This window comes from Onychostoma macrolepis, chromosome 21 (assembly GCF_012432095.1).
Source record: "Onychostoma macrolepis isolate SWU-2019 chromosome 21, ASM1243209v1, whole genome shotgun sequence".
Lineage (NCBI taxonomy): Eukaryota > Metazoa > Chordata > Actinopteri > Cypriniformes > Cyprinidae > Onychostoma > Onychostoma macrolepis.
Genome location: NC_081175.1, coordinates 29,752,882 through 29,764,828, shown reverse-complemented (window position 1 = coordinate 29,764,828; position 11,947 = coordinate 29,752,882). Strand labels below are relative to the sequence as shown.

The 11,947-nt window shown below is 37.5% G+C and overlaps 1 long non-coding RNA gene across 2 annotated transcripts; it reads right to left on the bottom strand.

The window, feature by feature from the left end:
* Positions 1-8: 8 nt before the first annotated feature.
* Positions 9-11,086, bottom strand: LOC131528679 (uncharacterized). 2 transcript variants are annotated; one of them, XR_009267924.1, is made up of 5 exons: positions 10,790-11,086; positions 1,939-2,007; positions 1,538-1,700; positions 630-1,323; positions 9-472 (listed from the first exon to the last, which is right to left on the bottom strand). It is a non-coding gene; the product is annotated as an uncharacterized LOC131528679 (long non-coding RNA). The 2 variants fall into 2 exon arrangements; XR_009267925.1 differs by lacking the exon at positions 10,790-11,086 and adding an exon at positions 5,090-5,186.
* Positions 11,087-11,947: the final 861 nt, after the last annotated feature.

Here is an 11,947-nt window from a genome sequence, read left to right as displayed (position 1 = left end):
CCAAAAAAAAAAAAAAAAAAGGACGCTTGTCAGTGACTCTTCAGGAACCTGCCCGCATTCTCCACCAGTGTAATGGGCTGAAGAATCACACGACAAGAATAGTTCAATAAATGCCCCGAAGGGTGCATTTATTGTGAAATGGTGGCGTGCCAATGTGTCCTGGTGTGGTGGAACAGTGCTGCGAGACCCGCTTTTGCCGTTAATCCAAGTGCTCGAGTGCTGGGTGTCCGTGCGGTGCTCATGCGTCCTGGCTGGGCGGTCACACACTGCTCTCTGGAAAGCAAGGAATAGGTCTGTTAGTGGACGGTCTTCAGGAGACATGTCTCACCAGTGTGTGCGACTTGGCGGCCTTTGTAGCTGCCTCTTGATTAGGTTCAGCTGTGACCGGCCAGCCCGTGCTGATTGCGTGCAGGTGTTCCTCCTCCGTTTCCAGGGCGACGCTGATGAGGGCTCTGGACACGCGTCACACAGGCTATAATATTATGTAATGTAATATAATATATTATTACTACTACCTTTGCCATGTTGTATTTTTGACATATCTATTTCAGTTTCACAGTACTGTAAAAGCTTAAAAAATGAATAATAAAAACTCTTAACAAAAAATTAAATATGATTGTTTTAATCACCTTGTGTTGAGCTGAAGAGAAGAAACATCCATCACAACTCTGAGATCTCTGTTGATGTTGTGCCGTCTGAGCTTCAGGGGGATTTTTATATAGTGAGAAGATACAAATTATACAGGAAAACAGGAAAAGCGCTTTGATTCCAAGAATTGGAAGACTCTGAGATTCTGTGAAAAACAAAATAATACTCTGATACTCTGCAAACAGCAAAGGCTTCAATTCTAAGAACAGGACACATGCCAAAACGGTGAGGGGCGTGGTTTTGTAGTGTGTAGACTACTTTGATTGGCTGCTTGTTTTGCAGTTCAACAGCTCTGTGACCACAATGTCACTGCACTCTAAAAACGGCTGGGTTAAAAATAACCCGATTGGCAACCCAGCGCTGGGTAAATATTGGACAGACCACGTGCTGGGTTTACACATTTTAACCCAGCAAGCTGGGTTGTTGAGAAAACCCAAGATATAGTCATTTTTTACCATTTATGTGTTTGCATTTTTGTGTTTCTGCGTGATTCTTGCTGGGTTTTTGAGAAATGTGATCAGATGTGTCCATAAAAGAGTCCAGAAGCTAGTGTGGATGGATGGAGTCTGTTATGTTGTTCAGGTCTTCAGCTGCTGGTATCTGGAGGTCACTGATGTTGTGTGTTCTTGAGAACATCTGTATAAAACTATACAGGTTCATCTGGATCATGTGAGACTAGAAATCACAAACATACATCAGGTTATCCTCATTGTTTTGGATTTATCAGGTTTTATGTTCTCAATCAATAATACAGGTCAATCATAAATGACCGCAGAAAGTCTGATGAATCTGACCGAATGTGTCATCTTATGACAGGAGTATAAGAAAAAAATATAGCATGAATAAAAATATGAAGAAGAATAAAGTTTCATAATGAACAAACACTTACAGTTTGGATTTACATACTGTCACATCTAACTAGTGTCTGTCTGCTTTTCTCTTGTGTTTCACTGGTTTGAGTCTCATTTCTGGGCTCCGTTTTTCTCTCTGTATTCTTGTTTGTTGCTTGTCTGTGCTTTCTGCATTATTTAATTTCTACTCTCCATTTTTATCTGTTAAATCACACAGACACAGTTTAATTAGTCATCAAAGTCAAGGTACAATAATTTTAGAGGTAAAGTAATTTCAGATAACCTTAGTGCAATTAGATTTGCTGTTGAAACGTGAACAAATACTTCTAGTAAATCTAAATCATACTGAAGTATGCGATGTTGGTTGCCTATATGAAACATACAAGAATGAAATTTTGTTTCGGGTATTTTGACCAAAAAAAAAAGCTTTTTCTTCTACCTCATCTCATTATGATCCTCTCTGATACATCAGAACAACTCTCCCCGGCTCCATCTGGATCATGAAAGACTGTAAATGAAGAAAACAGGGTTATCGTGTAAATACAGTGGCTGGGCTGATGCTGTAGATTCAGATCATGTGACAATCATAGACCATTCCAACTCAAGCATGCATAAACAAACAAACAAACATTAAAATAAATAAATAAGACTTCCCAGGTGATTCACTCATGTTGCTGTTTGTTATTCATGTCAGCTAGTCTTTCATGCATACACTAGTAAAAATAAAAGTAAAAGATAGTCTGGACTAGGCAATGCTAATTCTATAGATTAAAACCATGAACACATCCACAGAGAGAATCTATGGGGTATTGTCAAGAGGAAGATGAGAGACACCAGACCCAACAATGCAGATGAGCTGAAGGCCACTATCAGAGCAACCTGGGTTCTCATAACACCTCAGCAGTGCCACAGACTGATCGACTCCTTGCCATGCTGCATTGCTGCAGTAATTCAGGCAAAAGGAGCCCCAAGTAAGTATTGAGTGCTGTACATGCTCATACTTTTCATTTTCATACTTTTCAGTTGGCCAAGATTTCTAAAAATCCTTTCTTTGTATTGGTCTTAAGTAATATTCTAATATTTTGAGATACAGATTTTTGACTTTCATGAGCTGTAAGCTCTAATCATCAGAATTAAAATAAATAAACATTTGAAATATATCAGTCTGTGTGTAATGAATGAATATAATATACAAGTTTCACTTTTTGAATGCAATTAGTGAAATAAATCAACTTTTTGATGATATTCTAATTATATGACCAGCACCTGTATGTTGCTGTGCACTCTGGAGTTTATATATATATATATTGTGACGGGTGTCGCGAGCGCTCATCAGCGTCGCCCTGGAAACCAACGAGGATCACCTGCACGTCCTCGTCACGGGGCTGGCCGGGCGCACCTGAGGCTCATCACGGCAGGGCTTGATAATATACAAGTTTCACTTTTTGAATGCAATTAGTGAAATAAATCAACTTTTTGATGATATTCTAATTATATGACCAGCACCTGTATGTTGCTGTGCACTCTGGAGTTTATATATATATATATTGTGACGGGTGTCCCGAGCGCTCATCAGCGTCGCCCTGGAAACCAACGAGGATCACCTGCACGTCCTCGTCACGGGGCTGGCCGGGCGCACCTGAGGCTCATCACGGCAGGGCTTGATAAGCCGCCGCAACACACACATTGGTGAGACATGATTCCACGCTAACTCTTGATCTGCATTTATTCCAGAAAGCAGCGTTTGACCGGCCAGCCCCAGCACATGAGCACGGCACGGAGGACAACCACTGGAAAGCATAAGCGCTGATCACACGAGGAGCACGCAGCACCAACACACGACACTCAAACAAGTGTGCACTCACAAAAAACCCTTCAATAAACTCATCCTCCGGGCATTTATTGACTTCCCCTTGTCTTGTGATTCTTCACCTCGTTACTATATATATATATATCTGTTGAAGTAACATTTTTAAAAATGTAACATGTACAGTAATACAAAAACTGAAAGAGACCATAGGTTTCTGTTTTGTGGTTATAGATAAATCATCCTGAGAATAAAAAGTGAAACATGAGTGTAAAGCAACCACCAGCAAGTTGGGATATTGAATAAATGCTTTTATGATTCTTTGTGTGGAGACAAAAAATAAAAATAAAAAATATATAAATTTTAAAGATTATATAAATGTGTCTCTGAAGGGAACTGACTGTCTTCAGAAAAGTTTTGATGACATTTTTTTTCATCTTACCTGATTATGCATATTAATGTAGCTTTAATAATCATATATCTGCTTTGTTTATAGGCCATTTCAGCCTGTAATAGAGCAAATAAACATCTTGTTAATGTACTCTTTCATTCTTTCTTGTCTTTTGGTTAAAGAAAAAAATTGGCAATTGGTATCAGAATTGGCCCATTTGCTTCTAAAAAAACCCCCATCAAAAATGCCAGGGCTGACTTTTTGTCCCAGTTCAGCCCTGATAGTAATAATATAATAAAAACCACTATCGCATATCTTGTTTATAATATTTATTATTTAAATTAAAGTGAGTGTCCTAAGTGTTTGTCTTTGTACCTTTCAAAGACCTTGGTGCACAAACAGATCGTTTTGTTAACTGTAAAAAAAAATTCAGATGGAAAACCATGAATCGTTTTATGCTTCCGCATGTACTTTGTAGACGGTCTCTGCCTGGCCTAAGCCCTAGCGCGGCTGTGTTGCAAGTTATCGTGGAGGAGTAAAACAAATACACTGCGATGCGTTCTGTTGTACGTTCTAATATTTTTCAGATAAGCCATTTTTTATACACTTTTTATACTCCTCCACAAAGAATTTATTGAGGTTTTTCGTGGCTGAATATCTGTCTAATATCCAACGTCAAACTCAGCTGAAAGAACAACAGAAGAGAGGAAAACAAAAGTGCAGTAGCCTAAATATTAACCATCAGCATCAGCTGTTCCTCAAGTTCATCCTCGAAAGGAAACAAAGACAGAAAAATCAAAGAAAGATTATTTTGTAAATTGGTAAAGTTTATCAGAGTTATCTGAGTCGAGTTTCACTTTAAAGCACCATCTTTGCTGCATGACCAGAGCTCTTCAAGTGATAGTTCAACCCATTCTGTCATCGTTTACACAGTAAGAAGATATTTTGAAGAACGCTGGTAATCAAAACGATACAGATCCATGCTTTCTTGTGTGCACAACATGTAAATTGCTTTACTTCTTGTGGCAAAATAGAAATAAATTAATCAATTTCTGTACAGGAATAAAACACTGTTCAGTATACAGTAGTATGTGTCTCTACATCAATGATTTAAAAGATATGAAAGCATTACAGAATATTTCTGATGCCCTAGTTTAGAAGCGCTTCTCTTTAAACTGTTCACCACACTTTCCACATGAAATAAGTCCAATAACTATCAAATCTCTAGCCCACCAGACTCTAGCCCACCAGCTGCTCTTTTGTTGTATATTGTTATTACTATATCTTTGCCGTGTCACTGTGTATTTTTTGACATTTTAGTGTCACAGTAGCTTCAATAATGAATAAACTAAAACTCTTCACAAAAAAGTGATAGATGATTGTTTTGATCACCTTGTGTGAAGAAACATCCATCACAACTCTGAGATCTGTTGATGTTGTGCCGTCTGAGCTTCAGAAGGATTTTTATCACCTCATGAGGAGACCCATATTATGACAGGAAAGGACTTTCAAATGTAACAACAGCAAGACTCTGATGTTCTGCAAAACAACTCTGTGAAAAGGGCTTCACAGGACACATGCCAACATGGAGAGGATGTGGTTTTGACCTAAGTGCACTTTGTTTGGCTGCTTGTGTTATTTGAGATGTAAAACAACTCTGTGGCCACAGTGTCACACTGCAAAGCAAGAACTTTCTCATCTTGACAAGGAAGTATAACACCTGCAGTATACTCATGTGAAAAACCAAAACCACTAGATATAAGATAAGATAAGATAAGATAAGATAAGATAAGATAAACGTTATTGTCCCGAAGGAAATTTGCTTTAGACACATACAATACGATATCTCTGCTGCTCTACACGAACAACACACCACACACATACAATACATGTAACAACCCGTCTTTGCCCCTCCCCCTCCCCACAATACACAGCGATCAGCCAAACTGCACCAAACCCACCGTGCAACACACCACCAATCATCGTTTGCACACCCAGATGCGTTGAGAAAAAAAAAAACCATTATGATTGTTGACCTCTAGCTAACTTATCAGTGGGATAAAGGAGTTCTTAAAACGGTTAAGCCTACACTGAAGAATTCTGAAGTGTCTGAAGCGGACATGAGTGGGATCTGAAATAATTTTTTGAGCCTGTCTAATAACTGTTTCTTTAAAAATAGCCTGAAGTGTAGGATGCTGCTTAACTCCCATAATTTTCATGGCTCTCTGTGTTAGGCGTGTAATCTGGGCTTTCAAGTGTACACTAAGATTGCCAAACCAGGCTGAGATGCCATTACGAAAAATGCTCTCGATTACAGCATGATAAAAGAGAAGCAACACTTTCTGGTTAACACCAAAAACCCTCAACCAACGAAGAAAAAAACAATCGCTGTTGGACCCTAATGCAGACATTTTCAACCTGTACATTCCATGTCAGTTTATTATCAATGTGGATGCCCAGATATCTGTAAGAGTCCACCTGGGCTATATTCTGACCATTAATGACCACTGGTAAGTGGTCTCCGATGGACCTGGGGTCAAACATAATCTCCACTGTTTTTTTTGTTTATGTTAATACTAAGAAAATGTTTATCACACCACTGGGCAAAGTTTTGAACCTCATGTTTGTAAGTAATAACATCTGATGTTCCAGATATAAGACCTAAGATAGCAGTGTCGTCAGAGAATGTACATTCATTAGTATACAATGTGAACAGGACTGGACAACTGACACACCCCTGTGGGGCATCAGTGCTGATAATCGTAGATTCAGACAACGTCCTGTTCACCCTAACCTGCTGGCTACGATTGGTCAGAAATGAGTAGAACCACTTAATAATTAAGGGATTCACATTCATCCGTTGCATTGTTTTCAGAAGAATATGAGGCTGTAAGGTATTAAAGGCTGAGCTAAAATCTACAAACAACAGTCTAGCATATGCCCCATGATTCTCAAGATGTTTGGTCACTAGGTGCACTAAACTGTTGATAGCATCATCAGTGCCTCTTTGACGTTTATATGCAAACTGATAGGGATCTAACAGTGGACATACTTCCAGTTTTAATTGGCTCACGATGAGCTTTTCCATACACCATCACAACAGAAGTTAAGGCAATAGGTCTAAGATCATTATTCTCCTGTGGACAAGCTTTTTTTAGGAACAGGGGTAATGATTGCCTTTTTCCACAGGTTTGGCACAATGTGAGAGTACAGGGACCTCTGGAAAATAGGGGACCAAGCTGATGTTAGTTCGTCTGCACATGTTCTTATTAAAAAAGGGGATATGCCATCTGGACCTGTGGCCTTAGTTGCATTAACTTGCTTAAAAACCTTAGTGATGGATTTAGGGTCAATCTCCAACCTATCAGCATCATCGATAGCAATACTATCAAGCACCATTCAGCAGAAAAGTCATAATTGTCAAACCTCTTATACAAATAGTTCAATTCATTTGCAAATTCATCTGTGACATGCAAAAACTTCTGTGTTAATTTCATGTTGGTTGCTATTTTCATTGAGTCCCATAATCTTTAGAGTTCATAGTTTGAAAGTTTTCCTCCATCAGGCCCCTGTGATGTTCTTTTGCCTCTTTGAGCCTCTCGTTCAATTCCTTTTGTACAGTTTTTAGTTGTAAGTGATCCTTGTTCTTAAATGCCTGGTGCTATAACAGTGGTCCTATTAATACAGTCCTTCACTTCCTTGGTAACATAAGGTTTGTTGTTGTGTAATCTGTAATTACTTCTGTGGCATAATCCAAACTTGATTCCCTAGAAAAAATGTCCCAATCTGTGCATAGAAAGCAACCTTTCAGTGATTCTATGCTATCTTCTGACCAGGGGCGGAGCGGGGGGGTGGCTTCTGGGGCTCGAACACTGAATGTTTTTTCAAGAGCCCCGAATGTTTTGGGTTTGTTACACACCGCAGTCCTACATAGCCACGCCTCCTGTGAATCACTCAGCAGGTCACTCGTCTCATCTCATTCACCTCAAGCATTTTTACCTAGTGGGTTACTTTTTGTAAATTATGTTCACTTATTAATGTCTTGGGCAAGCTCATGCAAACCAAATCTGCGCATGTTTAGCGCCAATACTGAACTCTAGAGACATGACATTATGGCGTATATGGCAAAAACCAAATAAAACACACCTACAGAGTGCACGCATGCGCGACTACATGATGAAGTCACACATTTAAAGCTAGAGGTGCATGATTCAGTCTATTAATATGCATTAAGAATGATCACATAATTAAAGATAAGGGGGCAGAAAATGTATATATTTATATCATTTCATTTTGTTAATAAATATCACATGAAGAGTGCCGTTTTTTCTTAAATAAAATGAGCATGGATACAAATGTGATATTGATTTTATACAACGGTTCAATAAGTAATGGGCTAATATCAAGAGACTTACGTTTTAGACACCATATTGGCTGCTTTTGCTCTATTCCGCCAGCAACAAATCATTTCAAACACAGCCACAGCACTTTGAGTCTCTGAGCAACATGATGGTGTTTCGTTCCTGAATGAATCAACTGTTTAAATTATTCGGTTCAATCGCAGTGACTCAGTTATTAACAGTGATTTGCTGCCACCTACTGGAGGTTTTAATTTCACATTTTGATTTCCCCCCCCGATTTTTTCATGTTTTAAATCATTTAAAATAATAGTATTTAACGTTTTATGTTTAATATATCAAAACATTATTTATGCATTTGAAATTGCAGTTAAATGCATTCATGTCTTGCATTAAACAGTGTGTAAATATATCTGAAATGCAGCTTCTGTGTTGATTTCATTTGCTTGGTAACAGCCCAAATGTCTTATTATTCTTCACTGATGAAATGTAAGAATTTGACTCAAAAGATAATGGGCACTTTTAGAAAAAAATGGCTTTATAAAGGTAAAACTGGCCATAAAATGTAAAAATCTGTTTAAAATTATTGGAAAAGATTAATTTCTGTTAGTGTGAATTAAAAATATAAAAAATAATATTTATGTTTAATAATTTTAGACACTTGATTTTACTGAAGGCTACCAGGATAGTTGGTAATAAACTTGAGTTTATTAAATTCATAAACATAAACAAACTATATCTTCTCTATTTCCAGTTTGTAGTGGATCATTCATTGCAACATTTAATCTGATTCTCATGTTTAAGAATCTGTGAAATCTTGAAAAATAATTTATGCTACTACACTGAAAAAAACAATAAGTAAATTTACTTAATTTTTATTTGGCAAGTTTTTGCACAAATAAATTTTAAGTAAAATGTAAGTACTGAATTAAGTAAAATCTACTTGGCTAAGTTAGGTAAAATTAGCAAAGGAAATAAGTAAAATTAACATGGCCAGTTAGAGTTTGATGAGTAATATTTACTTGTTTATTTTATGTTAAATCTGCAATACTTAAATATTTTTCACTCAGTCATGGCTTCTAAAATGTACTCAAACGATGTAGTACTGGGAAACAACCATGCTATTAAAGCATGTGATTCACTTACAAACATGTAAGCAAGCAAGTAGACAGCTTGTTATCCTTTTAAGATAATATGTCCACTCAAAAGAATCGTTACCCAAATGAACACAGAGACCTCAATACGTGGTACACCATACACAATGACGGTGACAATCAGTGGATGGTGTTTGAGTAAGAATGGGTCATTTTGAGTAGAAAATCAACTCCAGATGTTACAAAACCTAACAACAAAAGCAACCATAAAACAGTGTAAATATAACTAAAAAACAGTGACAAATTTAACCTTTTTAATTATTCATGCCCCAGTGCATGATGGGAAAAACGGGATCATAACTTTGATATTTACTTAAAGAATCCTTGTAAACATGACAAACAGTTCCAAGTAAAATATGCTTTTAAGTTCAAACTTTAATTTCTACAAGCTTAAATTGAGTACTAATATAGAATTTACTTTAATTTTTTAATTCTTGCCTGAACTAAATTATTTAATGTAGAAATTACATTTGTTTTTATGTAGTGTTTACTTCACCAAAAAATCATTTTTATCAGTGTACTGCCCACTGACTTGGTTTTAAACCTATATTATTATCCAATTTATGAGCCTTAAAACATCTTAAAATGCACACATGTAAGTCAGGAAAATCTAAATTTTCTCGGGGGAGCATGCCCCCGAACCCCCCTAACAATCTCCATTTTGGGACCTTAGTATTTCTAAAATCCTGCGTACGGCCCTGTATGCCACTGTTTATCTTATTATGCTACTCCCTTAACAAATCTAATATAAATACAGTAAATGTTCTTCTGTTGGCCTCATGTATTCAGTTCAGAATAACTGAAGCCCATATTTAAATGGGATTGTTGGAGATCCTTGATTTGCAGTTAGACCACCCCGTTATTGCATGATTCAACTTAAAGCACATTTGTCAGCTAAATGGGCAACAACATTTGGGCTAAGCCCCTGATGTTTATAATGTCTGGCTCCGCCCCTGCTTCTGACCATACATTGATAGATTTCACCAGGGGTTTAGAGCTCTTGAGGGCAGTCTTATAAGTAGGGATCAGATGAACAGTATTGTGATCAGAGTTAGACAGAGGTGGTTTAGCTATGGCTTTGTAAGCATGTTTTAAATTGCCATAGCATTTGTCTAAAATACGATTCTTCCTGGTGTAACAATTAATATACTGTTCAAAGCCCGGCAGAGCAGTATTTAAATCACAATGGTTAAAGTCTCCAACGACGAAAATAGGGGCATTTGGGGTACTCTGTACTTGTTCATGAACACAGTCTGCCACCTGTGACGCAGCCCGTGAAGCATTACAGTTGGGGGGTACGTAGACAGAGCAAATGAGAATGTTACCAAATTCACGGGGTAAATAAAATGGCCTGAGACTTACACATAACAGTTCTACATCAGAGCTGCAGGTTTTCTCCCGGACTGTGTATTGTCTGCACCACCTGTCATTTATATACAAGCAGAGACCACCCCCTTTACTTTTTCCTGACATCACAGTCCTATCGGAGCGAATGTGTGAAAACCCCTCTATTTCAACTAAACCATCAGGGATCTCTGGATGTAACCAAGTCTCAGTAAAGAGCATGATGCAAGACTCACGGTACTCGAAGCATCCTCTTGTTAAAGTTCGAAGTTCATCCATTTTATTCCTAAGCGACCTCACATTACTCAGGTCGCTGCAGATATCGAGTTCTCATACCCTCCAGCAAACTTTCAGTTAGTGATCGGGAAAGACCAGCTGCATCTCAGCATCATCGCAGCGACAGAAGCGTCTCCCTTGAGTAGACTAACGCCCCATTCCCACTGGTTTTACAGGTGGAAAAAAGTTAACTCGGGAGCGTCATCGCCATCAAAAAAAGTAAGACACACGCCGTCATCTTAGTCGTTCTCCCAATCGTGCAAATCATTCACAAAAACACGCAAAAATGAACATACAAAACAAACAAACAGCAGCACGTGTATGTGTCCAACAGCGCCATCTTTATAATAAGACCTTACAGTGACTGATACAAAAACCTGATATCTACTGATTCACTGACTGACGGCTGATATAACGCTGATATTGAAATTTAACAGAGAAATGATGTACAAATGACTGAAATGAAAAGAAAACACTAGCATTACCATTATGTTGCTGAAAGAAACGTGGAAAGGATGAAACCACTTTTAGTCAGACAGACGGACACAGTTATTGGCTGATATTGATATTCAAAAATATGTTCATATAAAAATATAATCTGATACATCAGTCATTATTATTTATTTCATACAAACACATAAAGCTTTTTTATGTACAGTGTGTTGTGTTCTGTGCTAAACATTAGTTACATTTGAATATGAAATAGCAAGAAACAGAGTCAAAGATCAGGACAAGATGCAGGATTGTTTGGGCTGATTGTCTTGGATTATAGACACCATTGTGAAACCATGAAAATTCATGTTTGATCACAGGAATAAATTACATTTTAAAATATATTCAAATAGAAAGCAGTTATTTTAAATAGTAAAAATATTTCAAAATATTACTGCTTTTGCTGTATTTTGGATAAAATAAATGCAGGCTTGGTTAGCAGAAGAGACTTCTTTAAAAAAACATTCAAAATCTTACTGTTCAATAACTTTTGTCTGGTAGTGTAGATATGTATCATTGCATCTAGTTGTTTTGGATAATAAAAAACGTCAGGTCTGACAATATCGTGTATTTTCGAATTTAAATCTAGATTTATTCGCATTGGCCCATGGAAACCTCTATGAACA